The 15,225-nt window shown below is 46.2% G+C and overlaps 1 protein-coding gene across 1 annotated transcript in view; it reads right to left on the reverse strand.

Moving 5' to 3' along the window:
• Positions 1-12,298, reverse strand: part of TIAM1 (TIAM Rac1 associated GEF 1) — a 274,407-nt gene extending 262,109 nt beyond the window's left edge. The window contains exon 1 of the mRNA XM_042459672.1: positions 12,112-12,298. The gene's annotated coding sequence lies outside the window, so the exon portion shown is untranslated. The remainder of the gene's footprint in view (positions 1-12,111) is intronic.
• Positions 12,299-15,225: the final 2,927 nt, after the last annotated feature.

Below are 15,225 nucleotides of genomic sequence, written 5' to 3' on the forward strand. Positions count from 1 at the left end.
TGGAGGGCCCCAGCGACGTAACGGGCCTCCCAGGGGCCCGCTGCCGCTATATGGAGTCCTCCTGGAGGCCCCTGCGATGGCAACTGGCCTCCCAGGGGCCCGCTGCCGCCGTCGGAGCCCTCATGGAGGACCCCAGCGAATGCAATGGGCCTCTGGGAGGCTTGCTGCTGCCGTCGGAGACCTCCTGGAGGACCTCCCAGAGGCCCGCTGCCACCTTGGGAGCCCTGGGCGCCGCCATTTTGGGCGAAAAAATGGCGGCAAAATCTCACGCGACGTTCCTTGAGGTCGCATGAGACTTCACTGCCATTTTTTGCCCAAAATGCGGCAAAAATCTCACGCGACCTCCAGGAAGGTCACACTAGATTTCACCGCCATTTTGGGCGAAAAAAATGGCGGCGAAGTCTCGCGTGACCTCAGGGAAGTTGCGCGAGATTTCGCCGCCATTTTTTTCCCCAAAATGGTGGTGCCCAGAGCGCGGGGGGTGGGTGTGGGGGGTGGGGGGGGTGGGGGGTGGGGGGGGGGGGCGGGGGGGGGGTGGTGGGGGGGGTGGGGGGGGGTGTGGGTGGGAGTGGGTGGGTGTGGGGGGGGGGGGGGGGGGGGGGTGTGGGGGTGGTGGGGGGTGGGTGGGGGGGGGGAGGGGGGGGGGGGGGGGTGGGGGGAGGGGGAGGGGTGGGGGTGGGGGGGGGGGGGGGGGGGACAGGGGTGTGGTTGGGGGGGGGGGTGGTGGTAGGGGTGTTGGGTCGGGGGGGGGGGTGGGGGGGGGTTGGGGGTTGGGTGGAGGAGGGGGGGGAGGGGAAAAGCCGCAACCGTCGGCGGCGGTTTCGGCGGCAGGAGCAGCCAGGGGCCGGCTGAAAGGCCTCCGCGGGCCGAATCCGGCCCGCGGGCCGGAGGTTGCCGACGCCTGATCTATTGTATCAAATGCCACTGAGAGGTCTAGAAGCACCAACAGGGTCACGCTCCCTCTGTCAATGCCTAGACGAAGGTCATCAATTAGAGCGACCATGGCAGTCTCCACCCCATACCCGGTCCTGAAGCCCATTTGAAGTGGATCAAGAAAATCGGCTTCACCCAAGACCACTTGGAGCTGAAGAGCAACTGCCCTCTCAATCACCTTGCTCAGAAATGGCAGATGAGAAACAGGCCTATAATTTTTCATGTCCAGGGGGTCCAGGGAGGATTTTTTCAAGAGCGGTCTAATGATCGCTTCTTTCAAAGAGGATAGTATATGACCCTCCCCAAGGGAAGAATTGATGATACGTTAAGAAGTGCCATCATCTATGATTCTATGGTTCTATGGTTAATTGCTCACCCCCCTGGATGGCCAGACGTGATGGGCAGGGATCAAGAGGGCATGTTGTCTTTTTTACCTTTCCAAGGTTCTTGTCCACGTCATCAGTACTCACTAGCTCAAACTGATCCAGTTTAATCTCATAAACGGGTTTACTGGACACCTCATTAGTCAATTTTGCTTCAACATTGGCGTCCAAATGGGCTCTTATCTGAGAGATTTTGTCTGCAAAGTAGTTGTTGAAAGCGTTGCAGCAGGCCGTTGTTGGGTTAAGTAGAGGGTTCTGGGTAGATGGCATCACTGTCAGTTCCCTCACCACCCTAAACAGCTCTGCCAGATGAGACTTTGCAGACGCAATACGAGCAGACGAGGAGGATCTCTTCGCTGTTTTAATTGCCTCTCCATAAGAAAAAAGGAATTTCCTATGGTGAGATCTGTCAGACAAGAGTCCAGATTTCCGCCAATCGCGCCCTAGTCATTGTCCCACCTGCTTCATATTCTTCAGCTCTCCGGTGTACCAGGGCTTCTGATTTGAGGCAGGTCGGAAAGGATGCTCAGGAGCGATTGTGTTGATAGCCTTAGTAAGGTCGGTGTCCCACATATTCACCAAGGCTTCAACAGAATCACCGGCATTATCAACCATCAAAGCCTCTAGAGCTTTCTGGAATCCGATCGGTTCCATTAGCTTTCAAGGGTGGACCATTCTAATGGGTCCTCCACCCCCAAGGGAGCAGACAGTGACAATGAAGCTGTCACAACAAGGGAGTTGTATGCTACCTGTTACCAGCTCCAGCATTTTAGGCCAGCTGAAGTTTCTGAGCACTTTTCAAAGGCAACCCCACACAGAGCACATTACAGTAACCCAAATGTGATGTAACCAAGGCATGTATTACTGTGGCCAGATCAGATTTCTCCAGGAATGGGCGCAGTTGGTGCACTAGCAAAATGCAAGAGTGTAGTCCATCCTTGAAGCAGCACCAAACCCCACCTCACCCCAACTCTCTTCACTGAGGTGCTGCTTCTAACCTTTTTGAATGCCTAGGTGGGAAAATAGCAGTGATGGCAGCTCTTTGGCACCTCTCCTCGAAGGAGCCCCAAGAAGAACTGGACTTTGAAGGATGTGAACCAGACATGTGTCTCTGTTTGTCAAGTTTTCTGGGTTAAAATCAGGCAACATTATCAAATTAAAGTTAAAGGCTATAATCACTGCTAATGTAGTTGACATTTTCTTTGCTTTTCCTTTTCATCTTTTTTGACATGTGCACATTTTCTTAGCCCCACCTGCATCTGGTCACCTCCCACACACATTGCATAGCCATGATTTACTGTAGTTCCCTCCTCATCAATCCAGCCTTTAAGGTGAGCACAAACAGTTAGGCCTGCCAAATTTTTTGTGAGTTCTTTGTTTTCCTTTCTTTGGTCCCTAACATCCTTTGTTACGTGCCCCTAAATTTTACCCTCAATTTATAATCCACAATTTTGGCCCCCAAACCTGCCCTCGATTTATATATGAGGTTGATTTAGAAACAACTATATACAGTATTCCCAGAAAAAGTGGGCATTCTGCTTGGTGGTTTTCCCAAAAAGTGAGAAATAGTTCAAATTAATCAATAAGGGGACATGGGTGGAAAAAAGAAGTTACAATTTGTGTACACAGAACTCATCATTTCATCCTTCAATTGACAGATTTCTCTCCAGGACAGAATGCATTAAGGGGGATTTACCTCTGAATCTGTATCCACAGGAATATGCAAAAATGGTGTAAAGACTAAGGTCCAGTTACAATTAGAAGTCCCAAGTAGAGTAGGCCCACTCAATCAGTTGCTCAATTTACCATTCAACAACTGATTCAATAGGTCTACTCTAACTGGGATTAGCAATTAGATTTTAGGCAAGGTAGTTCTTCCATGTTATGAGACTGCAATTCTCACCATTAAGCTATTTCGGCTACAGCTTCCGGGATGTGTAGTTCAGCAACCCTTGGAGGGCCAAAAGCTTCCTGCCTTTGATTTAGGCCTATAATCTCACATTAGGGCCCATTTAACTCACCAGGGCTTGCTTCTCCATATGTAATCTTAGGATTGGGCTACAAGAGCCAATGTAAACAACCAGGAAGCACATTCTTCAGCAATCACATCGTTTGCCCAGAGGATATTGGGAACATTTAGGTTGGCTTCAACATGCTATTAACATCTCAGAGCTATTACTGGCTTCAAAAACATGTTTTACAGTGCAAGAATATGCATGTTTACCGCATAAGATGCATTAAACTGGAATTTACTCTATGGAAACTGTATACAACATTGAGTACTATTTTATTGGCTTAAAAACTCTAAAGACACCAGATCCCTCCAGATCTTGGAAGCTAAACAGGGTCAGCCTTGGTTAGTACTTGGATGGAGAGTGCAGAGAAAGGCCAGTTGCTGTAGGCAATATTTCTGAGGAAGGAACTGGCAAAACCATATCAGAGTATGGTATTCCTTGCCTAAGTAAACCCTATGAAATTCATGGGGTCACCATAAGTCAACAGGCAACTTGAAAGGGCATGTGCGCGCGCACACTGTTCTATTATATAACTCTTGCTGTCTCCTGAGCATCTACTTGCAGGAGGGTCTTGTAACAATTACAGTATTAGATTTTCAGTCCTCTTGCATGTGAATCTAAGCTTCCATGTATGACAACAAAAAACTTAATGTGGCCGTCAGTTAAGTACATATTCAATTTATTATTATTATTATTATTATTATTATTTTAATTAGCATTTACCTCATGACACAGAACATCCTTTCCTTAGCTACTGCCCATGCTGGCTGTGAGGATGATGTAAGATACAGCCTGAAAACATGTGGTTGGAGGAAAACAGACATGGGGTGTTAAGGAGCACTATAAAGAAAAAAAGATGCACCCAGATTTCTACATCTGATGAATCTCATGAGTATGAAGCACAATCTAACAGTGACTAAGGCCATTTCCATGTTGCTCAACATCTTGTTTGTGGGCAATGCTAAGTACACACACAACTGTTCCAGCAAAGACGACAGAAGACAACAGACAGTTGATACACAAACAGTTATTTTCTAGTCTATGCATTTTCCAGCTGTTCCAAGAGTAGGAGGCTGCACAAAAGGTGGCATACAGCACTTAGTAGGATGAGGTGGCAACTAAGGAAGCAGGAAAATGAGAGAGGAGAGGTGAGTGGGAGGAATGAAAGTGAGATGTAGGCAGGGAGGTGGAGTTGGTGTGATAAAGCATAAAAAGCTATGCTTTTTTAAAAGGGGAAAATGTTGTGTATATCCACAGAGGCTTCAGCAGCAGTTGTTATGGAAACCATAACTTTGAAACCTGCAGCTAAAGTTTAGGAGCTGTACTGAATCATGCATGCCCATCTGTATCATCTTGAGTCAGTCATACAGCTGTAAGCAGATGTACAGAATCCCTGAAGAGCTCTAGGTGCAGCAGCAGCTTTTAGCTAGAACAACAAGACATGATTTCCACCGCTATAAATAATGTACAATATTGGTGAAGTCTCATTTCCTCAACCCAGCACCTTCCAGATGGTATGGACTACAATTCCCAATTTCCCCAGAAAAATAGATGTTCTGGCTAGGAAATTACAGCTGTCATTCAAAACGTGCCAAGTTACCTTGATCCAAATTCACATTCAGATAGTTGAAGAAAATGTCACATTGATGGTTTTAAACAAATATCTGGCTCAATTTGATTTGGACCAAATAGACTGGGGTAACATTTCAAATTTCATCAAAGAAAAATAAAACCTTTGGAAATGGGAAAAATGAAAAACAAAATAAGGGCCAATCTTTGTAAAGATTCAAAACAAAAGTTCAAAAGTAGAGTACATGTTATCAGTCCTTTGTCATTATCTCATAACTCTACTAATGCTATCAACACAGGTCAAACAGTAGCTACAATCCTTTCTTAAAAACAAGAATCCTAAGAACACTTATTTTGCAAATAATCCCCACTGAAAACAGCAGAACCTACTCCCAATTAAATATAGGTTCAGGTTGTACAAATGTTTGCTGCCCAAATCATATAAATTATTTAGAAATCCATTCAAGAGTGATTAAAAAGAGAGAGAGAAAGAGAGAAAGAGAGAGATTTCAAAGAAGCAAGTGTATTATAGTGCAAAACGTACTGCCAGTTACATCTTAGTGTGTGGAAAACTGAAACCTTCAGCTTGTACAGTACTCTTTTACAGACAAGTAATTTTTGTTTTGTTTTAAGTACAAGTATTTTTTGGGTAGAGTGAGGAAAAACTGAGAAAGAGAATCAGAAGAGGACTTTTGAAAACATTCAAAATGTGTACTAAGATGTAATCTAAAGGTATATAAACTACAGATACAGTTCTATGCATGCTTACCCAGGGTTAAGTTCCACTGTCTGTAATAGAGCTTTCTTCAGAGGAAGTAAGCAAAGCATTGCATTGAAAGGTTAGTGGCAGAAACTATACATCAATATCCTACCTCTCATCCTATCCTTCCTATTCTGCTGTCCTGAGTTTCTACTGGCACTGCCGGAATAGTGGGAGGCTAGTTCAAACCTGCACACAAAGTTTTTGTGTGCAAAAGAAATTCCTTGTATCCCCTCCCTACCACCGCCACCACACACACACACCACTATAGTAGAGCCCTGTTCCACAAAAAGTTTAACCCTTAGTGCACTTCTAATGTGTTGTTCTGTTTTTAAAAAAGAGTTCAAGGCAACATTCCCCTACAATTCAATAAGATGAACAGAACAACACTTTGATCCAACTGAAAACAAGGCCTTGGATAGACTAAAGGGGGCTAAATCAAAACAACTGTTGGTGTAACTGAGTCTACAGAAGGAAAAATGGACTCATCTCTAGCAGAGGAGTTCTAGTCCGATTGCCCCAATATGCTTGAGAGAAGGAGCCTCTCAAAGCTCAGGTAAGTTATGCTTTTGGATCATAACTCCCAGAATTTTCCTTTCTGACTGAGGGATTCTGTGGCCTGTGGTCTAGAAAAGGTAAATTTGCCATGTTCCTCTGACTGAGTTGCACTATTAGTAGGGTGACACTATGGCCATGGAAGTACCTGTGGAGAGCTCTGCAAACAGAAACCTGTCACCAGCATTCCTACTGGGGAGAAATTAATCATGGTAGGAGTACACTGGAGTCAGCTCTGAATCTACTCCACCAAATGTGCCTGATTCATACCATTAGCTATATGAGGCTACAAATGGCATAACTCATTACCACTCACCCACTGTTTTCAATGATGGGAGGGTTGAGATGAAAATATCTGTCAAAGTCAAAAGTGCAGCAAAGCCACTTTGATTCTACCCTGGCTGACACAGCTGTAGATGAGGTGGTAGATCCATGTCTTTGTTCTTCCTCCATTCCTGCTTAGGGCAGCACTATGTAATAGAAATTCTCTCCCTCAAGGGAAAGCATTAAAGCACTAGACAATAAACCAGACAGAAACAGAAAGTCCCATGCAGATGCAGCTTATAAACAAAGTTCAGGATTTGGGGATATTTTTAGAAGGATTACTAAAAAATTCTCTACCTGGTCTTTCAAGTTTTCTAGTACTCTCCATCAGGCTGGGTAAAATAAAATTTAAGGGAAGCAGGAAGAAACAAAAAGTCCCAACATCTGGCCAGGTGTAGCAACCATTGTTTTGAGAGGCAGCCTGACTTCCAAGATGGAGACTGCAGAAACTGGAGTAATGTTAAAGTATCAGTTTTCTTAGCTCTTCTCTCTGTGGGCAAAAAAGACTGGCTGTAACCAAAAGATGTGTTGCCTTGTTCAAAACTAGCTCCTAAACTGGCTTATAGCAGAAACTCAAAGAAATATGGCAGTCTTTATAGCAACAAAACCAGCAATTAAAATTAGGTGTTGCACTAGGTGAAAAAATTCACTGGCTGGGGGATTCTGTTAGCTGTATACCCCAAAGTAATGTTCCCAAGCTCAAGCCCAGCTTGTTTCTCAGTAACTCCTACAGAAATGCTAAATGTCCTTTGTCTTTGCTCATTGGGACATAGCCATAATATGAGAGAGATTGAGAGAGAGGGAGGGACTCTTCTCTTGTGAAACAAAACAGATGAGACTGAGTAAAGAAAAGAAGGGATACAGGCAAATGAATGACAACAATGCAAGCATATCCAAACATCGACTAAGCCCAACAATTAGTGCAAACATTATATTGGTTCTCATAAGGAAGAAACATGCTCCCCACAGAGGTTCATCTGGGGATTTTCTGGAATCGGAGATCTCCAAGTTTGTTTGTATCAGAGTGAATGTGAGAGCAAGTATCATTTATCCTACTTGAATCATTTATCTTAGCTTGTGCCACTTTCAAAAACATACAAACAGGAGGAAACAATCTAGACACACTGGGAAGTAATACGTACAGTACAAACAAACTTTAAAAGTAGCAACCCAACCCCCTGGCAAAACACGCAAGAATTCCTTTTCATAATCTATGCACATAAAAGCTAAGTATTTGTTTGTCAGGGAAGTCAGACGTCATAATGGCCAGGTGTCATTGTTTTCAACTATAAGTTACGACAGCAAACCAATTCCAGAATCTTGCAAACTGTGTGAATTTATCCTCAGTGTAATCCCCAGACAAGTTAACAGCTGTGGTTTTACTATGACCCAAAAGCTCTGTGACCTCCATGCATGACTTTAATCTATTAATGCCAAGAACCCTGAATCGATGGCAGAAACAGCAAGCACATGTTAAAATCAACTGGAAACCAGACTACTGTGTCCCACTTTGCAGCCCCACAAGGGGACCATTTCCCCCTGCTTAACAGAAGAACCTCTCTTGCTCAAGAGCCCAAAGCAAAACATTTTCCAAGTAAGAGCTGAAGTCCAATCCTTTGTACATTCAATGCAAAATCAAGTCACTGCTTTAGGAAAAAAGTAGCAAATGGGTTTGCACCTGTGAACAGATTAAAGATGCTGAAGAATTTACTACCCATACTTAGGTCTGCAACAGGTATCCCTTCCATACAATCACTGGATTTTGTAGTTATTGAACAACCGACATGATCACACAATAATTGAATCTGACATCCTGGATAAAACCATCCCCTCCCCCTGTTGATATGAATTTCTCAATAGAAATGCATCCCATAGAAATACACTGTTGTACACAAAGTATTAGAAGGTAGGATGCACATCATTCTCCAGTATTAGAGTTTGCCTTGTATTCATATTGATAAAGGCTCAGATAAGGTATACCAGAAGAAGGTATTTGTTTCCGATGCATTATATTTTTCTGTTTTCCCATCTGAACATAGCACACCACCCACCAGTACTAAGACCCATAGGACCTCACTCACCTATGTCTTCATTCGCCTGGGACTTCCTTGCAAAAGAAGGGGAAAGGGAGCAAATAAATTTGCATGATGAAAATACTGTGTGCATGCCTTGGTAAATTTATGTGGCAGTTGAAGCTGCCAGATTTTTTGAAAAGTTCAAATTCATTTCTTCATCTGAAGAAAAAATTGATTCTATAGATTTAGTCATGGTATACCACAAAGCCAGCTTTATAGGATATAGATGTAGAAGGAGGTTATCTGATTATATACTGTAAGAATTTTTAAGACTGGACCATGTTGTTTAGGTACTGTATGAGAGTGAGTGAGTGAGTGTGTGTCTGTGTGTGCATTTATGTATAAACATATGTAATTTTAAAGCTCAATATATCAAGTGAGTTGGCATTTTTTAACTTACAATAACAGTAATGCAAATGCATTTTAATTACTTCCCCAGAGGTTGATTCTTAAATTTATCCATATTATTAATATATGCATACTCTAAACCCAGTATGCGTACTCAGTATTCCATCTGTGACTAATATGTTCCTTAAACTAAACAAACGGCATTCTTGGAAGAAAAGATGGGATGCAGAAAACAGCATGCAGCAGAATAGATTTCAGTAGCATCCTACTATGTGCTTAAACCACCTTCTTATAACTCTGTACAGGACGTTGAAAATCACAACGCTGCTGAAAGTCTATCAAGTAATCTGCCATTTGTAAAAGCAGACCTTCACAGCATTGAATGTCTGCAATAAGAGATGTTCTTTCAAGCAAGTAAGAGACAAATTATGTTAATTTTTAAATCCTATTACTATACATGGCATATAGCTACAGCTGCTCTTTTACAGAATTCATGGAGTGATGCACTATAATGGAAATGAAAAAGAGGCGATCCTTACGACAATATCAATATTATTTTTCAAAGGAAGAGCCTTCATTAAAACTTGTGTTCCTTATTAACAGGAATCAGCTGTCACCATAAATGCATTGCAAGTCTGCCATATGGAATCCTATGCAGAAGCAATTCCCTCAGAATTAAGTGGCCTTTATAGCTGGGCCAGGATTGCAGCTCAAAAACAGAATTTTCTTAGCCAATGGTGCTTCAAGATTTTTCTGAGCTGTGCCACCCAGTATTCCTTGCCTAAGAAAACCCTACAAATTCATGGACTCAGCAGGTGACTTGAACACAGACACATACACAAATGGATCTGTGACCCAAAATGAGAAGGGACTTATGTAGTAAGACGAATTCTACTGGGCATCCCCAGAGGTCCCAGTCCTGCCACGTCCAACCACATCACATGCAATGGATTCAAACTAGAGGAGAAATTATTTCACCTCAACATTAGGAGGAACTACCTGACAGTAAGAGCTGTTTGACAGTGGAAGACACTCCCTCAGAGAGTGGTGGAGCCTCCTTCTTTGGAGGTTTTTAAACAGAGGCTGGATGGCCATCTGTCGGGGATGCTTTGATTGAGATTTCCTGCATGGCAGAATGGGGTTGGACTAGATGACCCTTGGGGTCTCTTCCAACTCTATGATTTTACATGCTTACTCACAGGATGATGTGTCATTATCAGGGAAAGAAAGCTCTGGCAATTGGCAACCTAAACATACATTTCTAGCTGACTGATTACCTCTCTGGATCTAAAACCCCTATCTGCCAAAATGTGACCCAAGTCTGCAGGCCATAAATGAAAAATACCTCCATCCCTTCCTCTCTGCTCCAAAACTGCCTGCAGCTATTGCTATTGCGGCATCCTCTACGGCAAAGTCGATGGCGACAACAAACCTAATGTAAACGGGGGGGGGGGAGCACAATATGCCAAGCAAGCAGCCTGGATGTATGTCCTACACACAATGCTATACACACTACTGAGAGTTTACTGGCTTTGGCTTGAGAGCATCCCGCCTGTGCGAGAGATGGAGAAAGAAAGAAAGAAAGAAAGAGAGAGAGAGAGAGAGAGAGAGAGAGATTGGGGAAGGGATCATTCCTGCTGGGAGCCCAGCTGTGCCAGGAGCATGTGCAACCTTTGTTGCGCATCTCCCTCCACACACACACACACACAGATACACAACCTTCGTTGCTGTTGTGGGGATGATATTTTGTTGGCACGGCCATGGCAGTAGCAGCATGACCCATCATCCTGCTCCTCCGTCCCAGAACAGGGCAGCCAAGGGTTATTCCTGACTCTTGATCCTTGCTCCTAATCCTTGTCCAGCGAGGATGTTCACGTCAGGTCTGAACACGGAAGATTAATGTACACGGAAACAGAGAGAGAAAGAAAGAAAGAAAGACCCCTCCATCTCTAGGAGTTGGAGCAATGGCTAATGATAACATTGATGATGATGATGATATTTATTCTTTATCCGCCTCTCCTCATGGATCCAGACGAGGAACAACAACAATGAACAGACCCAACAGCGTTGCTTAAGAGGCCTAAGATAAAAGAAGCATCCATTTAAAAGCACAAGAAAAGAGGTACCACCACTGTCCTCCTTTTCCAAGGCATGGCCCTCCATGACAAGCCACCGTCCGGGAGGAATGTTCCAAAGGTCCTCCATTTTGAGCATGCATTTACATTTCTATGAGTATTTTGAGCTTTTTATTTGGTCGTGTCCTCCCTCTTTCCTCTCTCGTCCTCCATTTTGCGGTGCCTGGTCCTCCTTTGAGAGGAGGACACCTGGTCACCCTGACCATCCTAAGAAGATGCACGATCCTCCATCCCTCCTGAATGAGGGAAAGGGAAGATCACGGGGCCCTTCCTGACCAAGGCCCCCATGCCCCCCAACAGAAGGAAGGGAGGGAGGGAATACCCGAGAAGGAGGAGGAGGAGACAGGCTCCCTCCCTTTTCTCTCTCCTTCCTTCCTTCCTTCCTTCCTTCCTTCCTCCATCCATCCCCCTTTCCTTCCTTCCTTCCTTCCTTCTTTCCTGGATCCATCTCTACCTTTTTTCCTTCCATCTGACTTTCCTTCCTGTTTCCCTATTTTCCTTCCTTCCTCCCTCTCTCCCTCTCCTTCTTCTCTTCCCTCCTTCCTCCCCTGTCCGTCTGTCCGTCCTTACTTCCTCTCCCTCCATTTCCTTCCTTCCTTCCTTCCTTCCTCCGTCCATCCCTCCCTCCCTTCTTTCTTTCCTTCCATCCTTTCTTCCTCTCTCCTTCCGCCCTATTTCCTTCCTCCATCCCTTCCTTTCCTTCCGTCCTTCCTTTCTTTCTACTTCCTTCCCTCCATCCTTATTTCTTTCCTTCCTTCCTTCCTTTCTCCCTTCTTTCTTTCCTTCCTCCTTTCCTTCCTTCCTTCTTTCCTTCCCCCTTTTTTCCTTCCTTCCTTTTTCCCTCCCTCCCTCCTTTTTTCCTTCCTTCCTTCCCTTTTTGCTTCCTTCCTTCCTTCCTTCGGAGCTCCCTCTCCCTCTCCCTCTCCCTCTCCCTCTCTCTCTCTCTTTCTCTCTCTCTCTCTCTGCCTCCATTCATCCATCCATTCATTCATTCGGAGGCGCAGAGGGACCTACCGGGCTCCCCTCTCCGCCAGCCAGGGCCCCGCAGCAGAGTCAGTCCCTGAGGGGAGGGAGGGAGGAAGGAGGCCAGGGAGGCCGAAGCGTCGCTCCAGGGACTCCCTCCTCCTCACCGCGAAGACGACGACGGCGGCGGCGGCGGCCCTCTTCTATCCACTGCTGCTGCTGCTGCTACTGCTGCTGCCATATTGTCAACGGAGAGCGTGCGGGAGGGCGGGGCCTGCCGGCTCCTTGGAAACCGGTTCCCATTGGCCGCTCCGCCTGCCAATCCACGCCACGCGGACCAATGAGCGGAGCCGGCGGAGAACAGCGGGGCGTTTGGAGTGAGGCTGCGGCGTGACAATAGCCAGGCGCACAGAGCGACGGAGGGAGGGAAGGAGAGAGGGCTCCGGCTGCCTGTATGTCTCCGCGTCCTTGTCGCGTTACCTGTAACGAAAGCGGAGCTCCCCCTCCCCTTCCCCAACGTCTTTGCTTCTGAGGCCTAGCTGCCTTGTCAATCCGGCTCCGGCTTGGCCAATCAGGAGGGAGAGCTAGGTTAAATTAGCGCGCGCCGGAGTGGGCTGCCGGGCGATTGGTTGGCAGCGGAGGGGGGGCGGGACCTCGTCCTACCTTCGTGAAGGTATAAAAGGCAGTTGGGAACCTGGGAACAAGGAGCCCCTGGAGTGAGGCGTGTTTGTACTCTTAGAATCAGAGAGCCCTCAAGGCCATCCAGCCCAACCCCCTTCTGCCATGCAGGAACTCTCCATCAAAGCATCTCCATTGACAGAGGGCCATCCAGCCTCTGCTTAAAGACCTCCAAGGAGGGAGACTCCACTGTGGAACAGCCCTGACTGTCAGGAAGCTCCTCCTCATGTTGAGCTGGAGTCTCTTTTCCTGGAGCTTGCATCCATTGCTCTGGGCCCTTGTAACGAAGTTCCTTTCTATTGTGGCAGGCACTTGGGACTTTTATTATCCCACCGCTGCCACCAAATTATGTCACGATCACCTCCTCCTCCTGATGGCAGTGCTATGGAGTTTTCTAATCCCACCCCGCTGCCACCTAATTTATGTAATGAGCCTCCTTTCTTATGCGGCAGGTTCACAGTATGATATAATACAGTGGCGTGGATCAAACATCTATGGCAGACCAGCCTTTGGATAAAACAAAATATGAACTTTATTTAGCAAAAGGTTTGAACAGATATTTCTTGAACTAAATGATATTAAGCCACTGTTAGTTCAGGCACGTGTTACTTCTTACTGGTTACTATATTACCACAGTTCAACTTGCTACAGTATTTCTATGACCAGCTGATAAGGACACTGACACCGTCCCTATTGCCTACTCTCCTAAGTTTAAACACCACAGTACTGCCTCTCAGGCTTACTATAATCCTTCCTTATTTAGAGTCTCTAACTGGTTAAAAGTCCCTCTCTCTAGACCAGGGGTGCCCAACTTGAAAGGAGGTAGGGGCCGAAATTAAGATCAGCTAAGGTTGTTCGGGCCACCAACAGTTTTAGGCGAAATGTAGGATATTTAGATGAAATGTAGGACATTAAAAATTGGGGGGGGGTGACCAAATAAAAGCTGGAAGCAAAATCCAGACTTCTTAGCCATATTCAAAATAAAGGACATTGTGGAATCCCTCCTCCTGGACAAAAAGGCTAAGATGGGGGACGTGTCTGGGAAAAGGAGGGGAAGTCAAGTCACCCTACTGGGGGAGAGGCGTCCCCTCCCTCCCTCCCTCCCTTCTTCCTTTCCTTCCTTCATTTCCTTGCTTCTTTCTTTCTTTCCTCCCTCTCTCCCTTCCTTATTTTTTGTTTCTTTTCTTCCTCCTACGCTTCCTCCTTTCTTTCTTTCTTTCTTTCTCCACTTCTTCACTTCCATGATTCCTTCTTTCCTTCCTTCTTTCCTTCCTTCCTTCTTTCCTTCCTTCCTCCTTTCTTTCCTTCCAGAGGACAAGGAGGAGGATTGGGAAAAGAGAAAAGGACACCAGCCCTCCGCGTTGTCCTCCTCCTCCTCTGCCAAGTCTTTCACCTTGGAGCAGCCTGGGGGTTTTGCCAGGTGGGCAGCCTTGCCACTTGAAGGTGTATAACTTGGCAGAGGAGGAGGAAGACAATGCAGTGGGGGGCGTCCTTGTCTCTTTCCCCATCATCTTTTGTCTCTTTCTTCCATTGCTGGGTGGGCAGCCTTGGGAGGAGGAGGAGGGGGATGACGGGAGAAAGAGAAAAGGACACCTGAGAACCGTGTTGTCCTCTTCTCTTCCGAGTTGTTCACTTTTGAGCAGCCTGGGGGTTTTGCCAGGTGAGCAGCCTTGCCACTGAAAGGCAAAACCCTTAGGCCACTCAAAAGCAAATGACTTGGCAGAGGAGTAGGAGGACAACGCAGTGGTCGGGCATCCTCCTCTCTCCCATTCTCCCCCTCACTCACCAGAAGAAGGGCCCAAGACTCTCTCATGATCTCTATCCTCTCTTGCTGTCTGCTCTCTCGCTCTCTCTCTGCCCTCCGCTGCTTGCCTGCAAAAAGCTCATCCCTCTGGGTCTGCCTGGCCAATGGGGTGAGAGGAGCTATAAGCCTGCCCCTAGCAAAATCTCCCCTGGGAAGCAGAGGCAAACTCTGGGGGAAGAGTCCATTGCTCCCATCCTCCAAAGCCCCGTGCAAATGGGCGAAGACTCTGGGAACCAGGACACCCCCCTCCTCCTGACAATGGGGCCCCGGGCCTCCAGAAATCCTTTGATGGGCCGCATCCAGCCCTCGGGACGCATCTTGTGCACCCCTGCTCTAGACTTTAACCAAGTTCCCCTCTGGAACAGACTCTTCCTCTAACTCTCTCCTCAACTCAACTCCCGCTTCAACCCTCAGGTTGATTCTAAAAATCCAACCTCATCTCTCAACATTCTAACCCCAACTGCCAAATGGAATCTTCAAATTCCTAAGCCAGCACCTGATTGGCTTAGGGCCTCTGGCTTCTGATTGGCTGGTTTGTAGTCAGCTCGTCACAGTCCTGTTCTCTGGAGCAGCAGAAAACAAGCTTGCTCCCTCCTCAATATGACATCTCTTCAAGTATTTAAACAGGGCTATCATATCACCTCTTAACCTTCTTTTCTCCAGGCTAAACATCCCCAGCTCCC

This window comes from Sceloporus undulatus, chromosome 3, assembly GCF_019175285.1.
Source record: "Sceloporus undulatus isolate JIND9_A2432 ecotype Alabama chromosome 3, SceUnd_v1.1, whole genome shotgun sequence".
Taxonomy (NCBI): Eukaryota; Metazoa; Chordata; class Lepidosauria; order Squamata; family Phrynosomatidae; genus Sceloporus; species Sceloporus undulatus.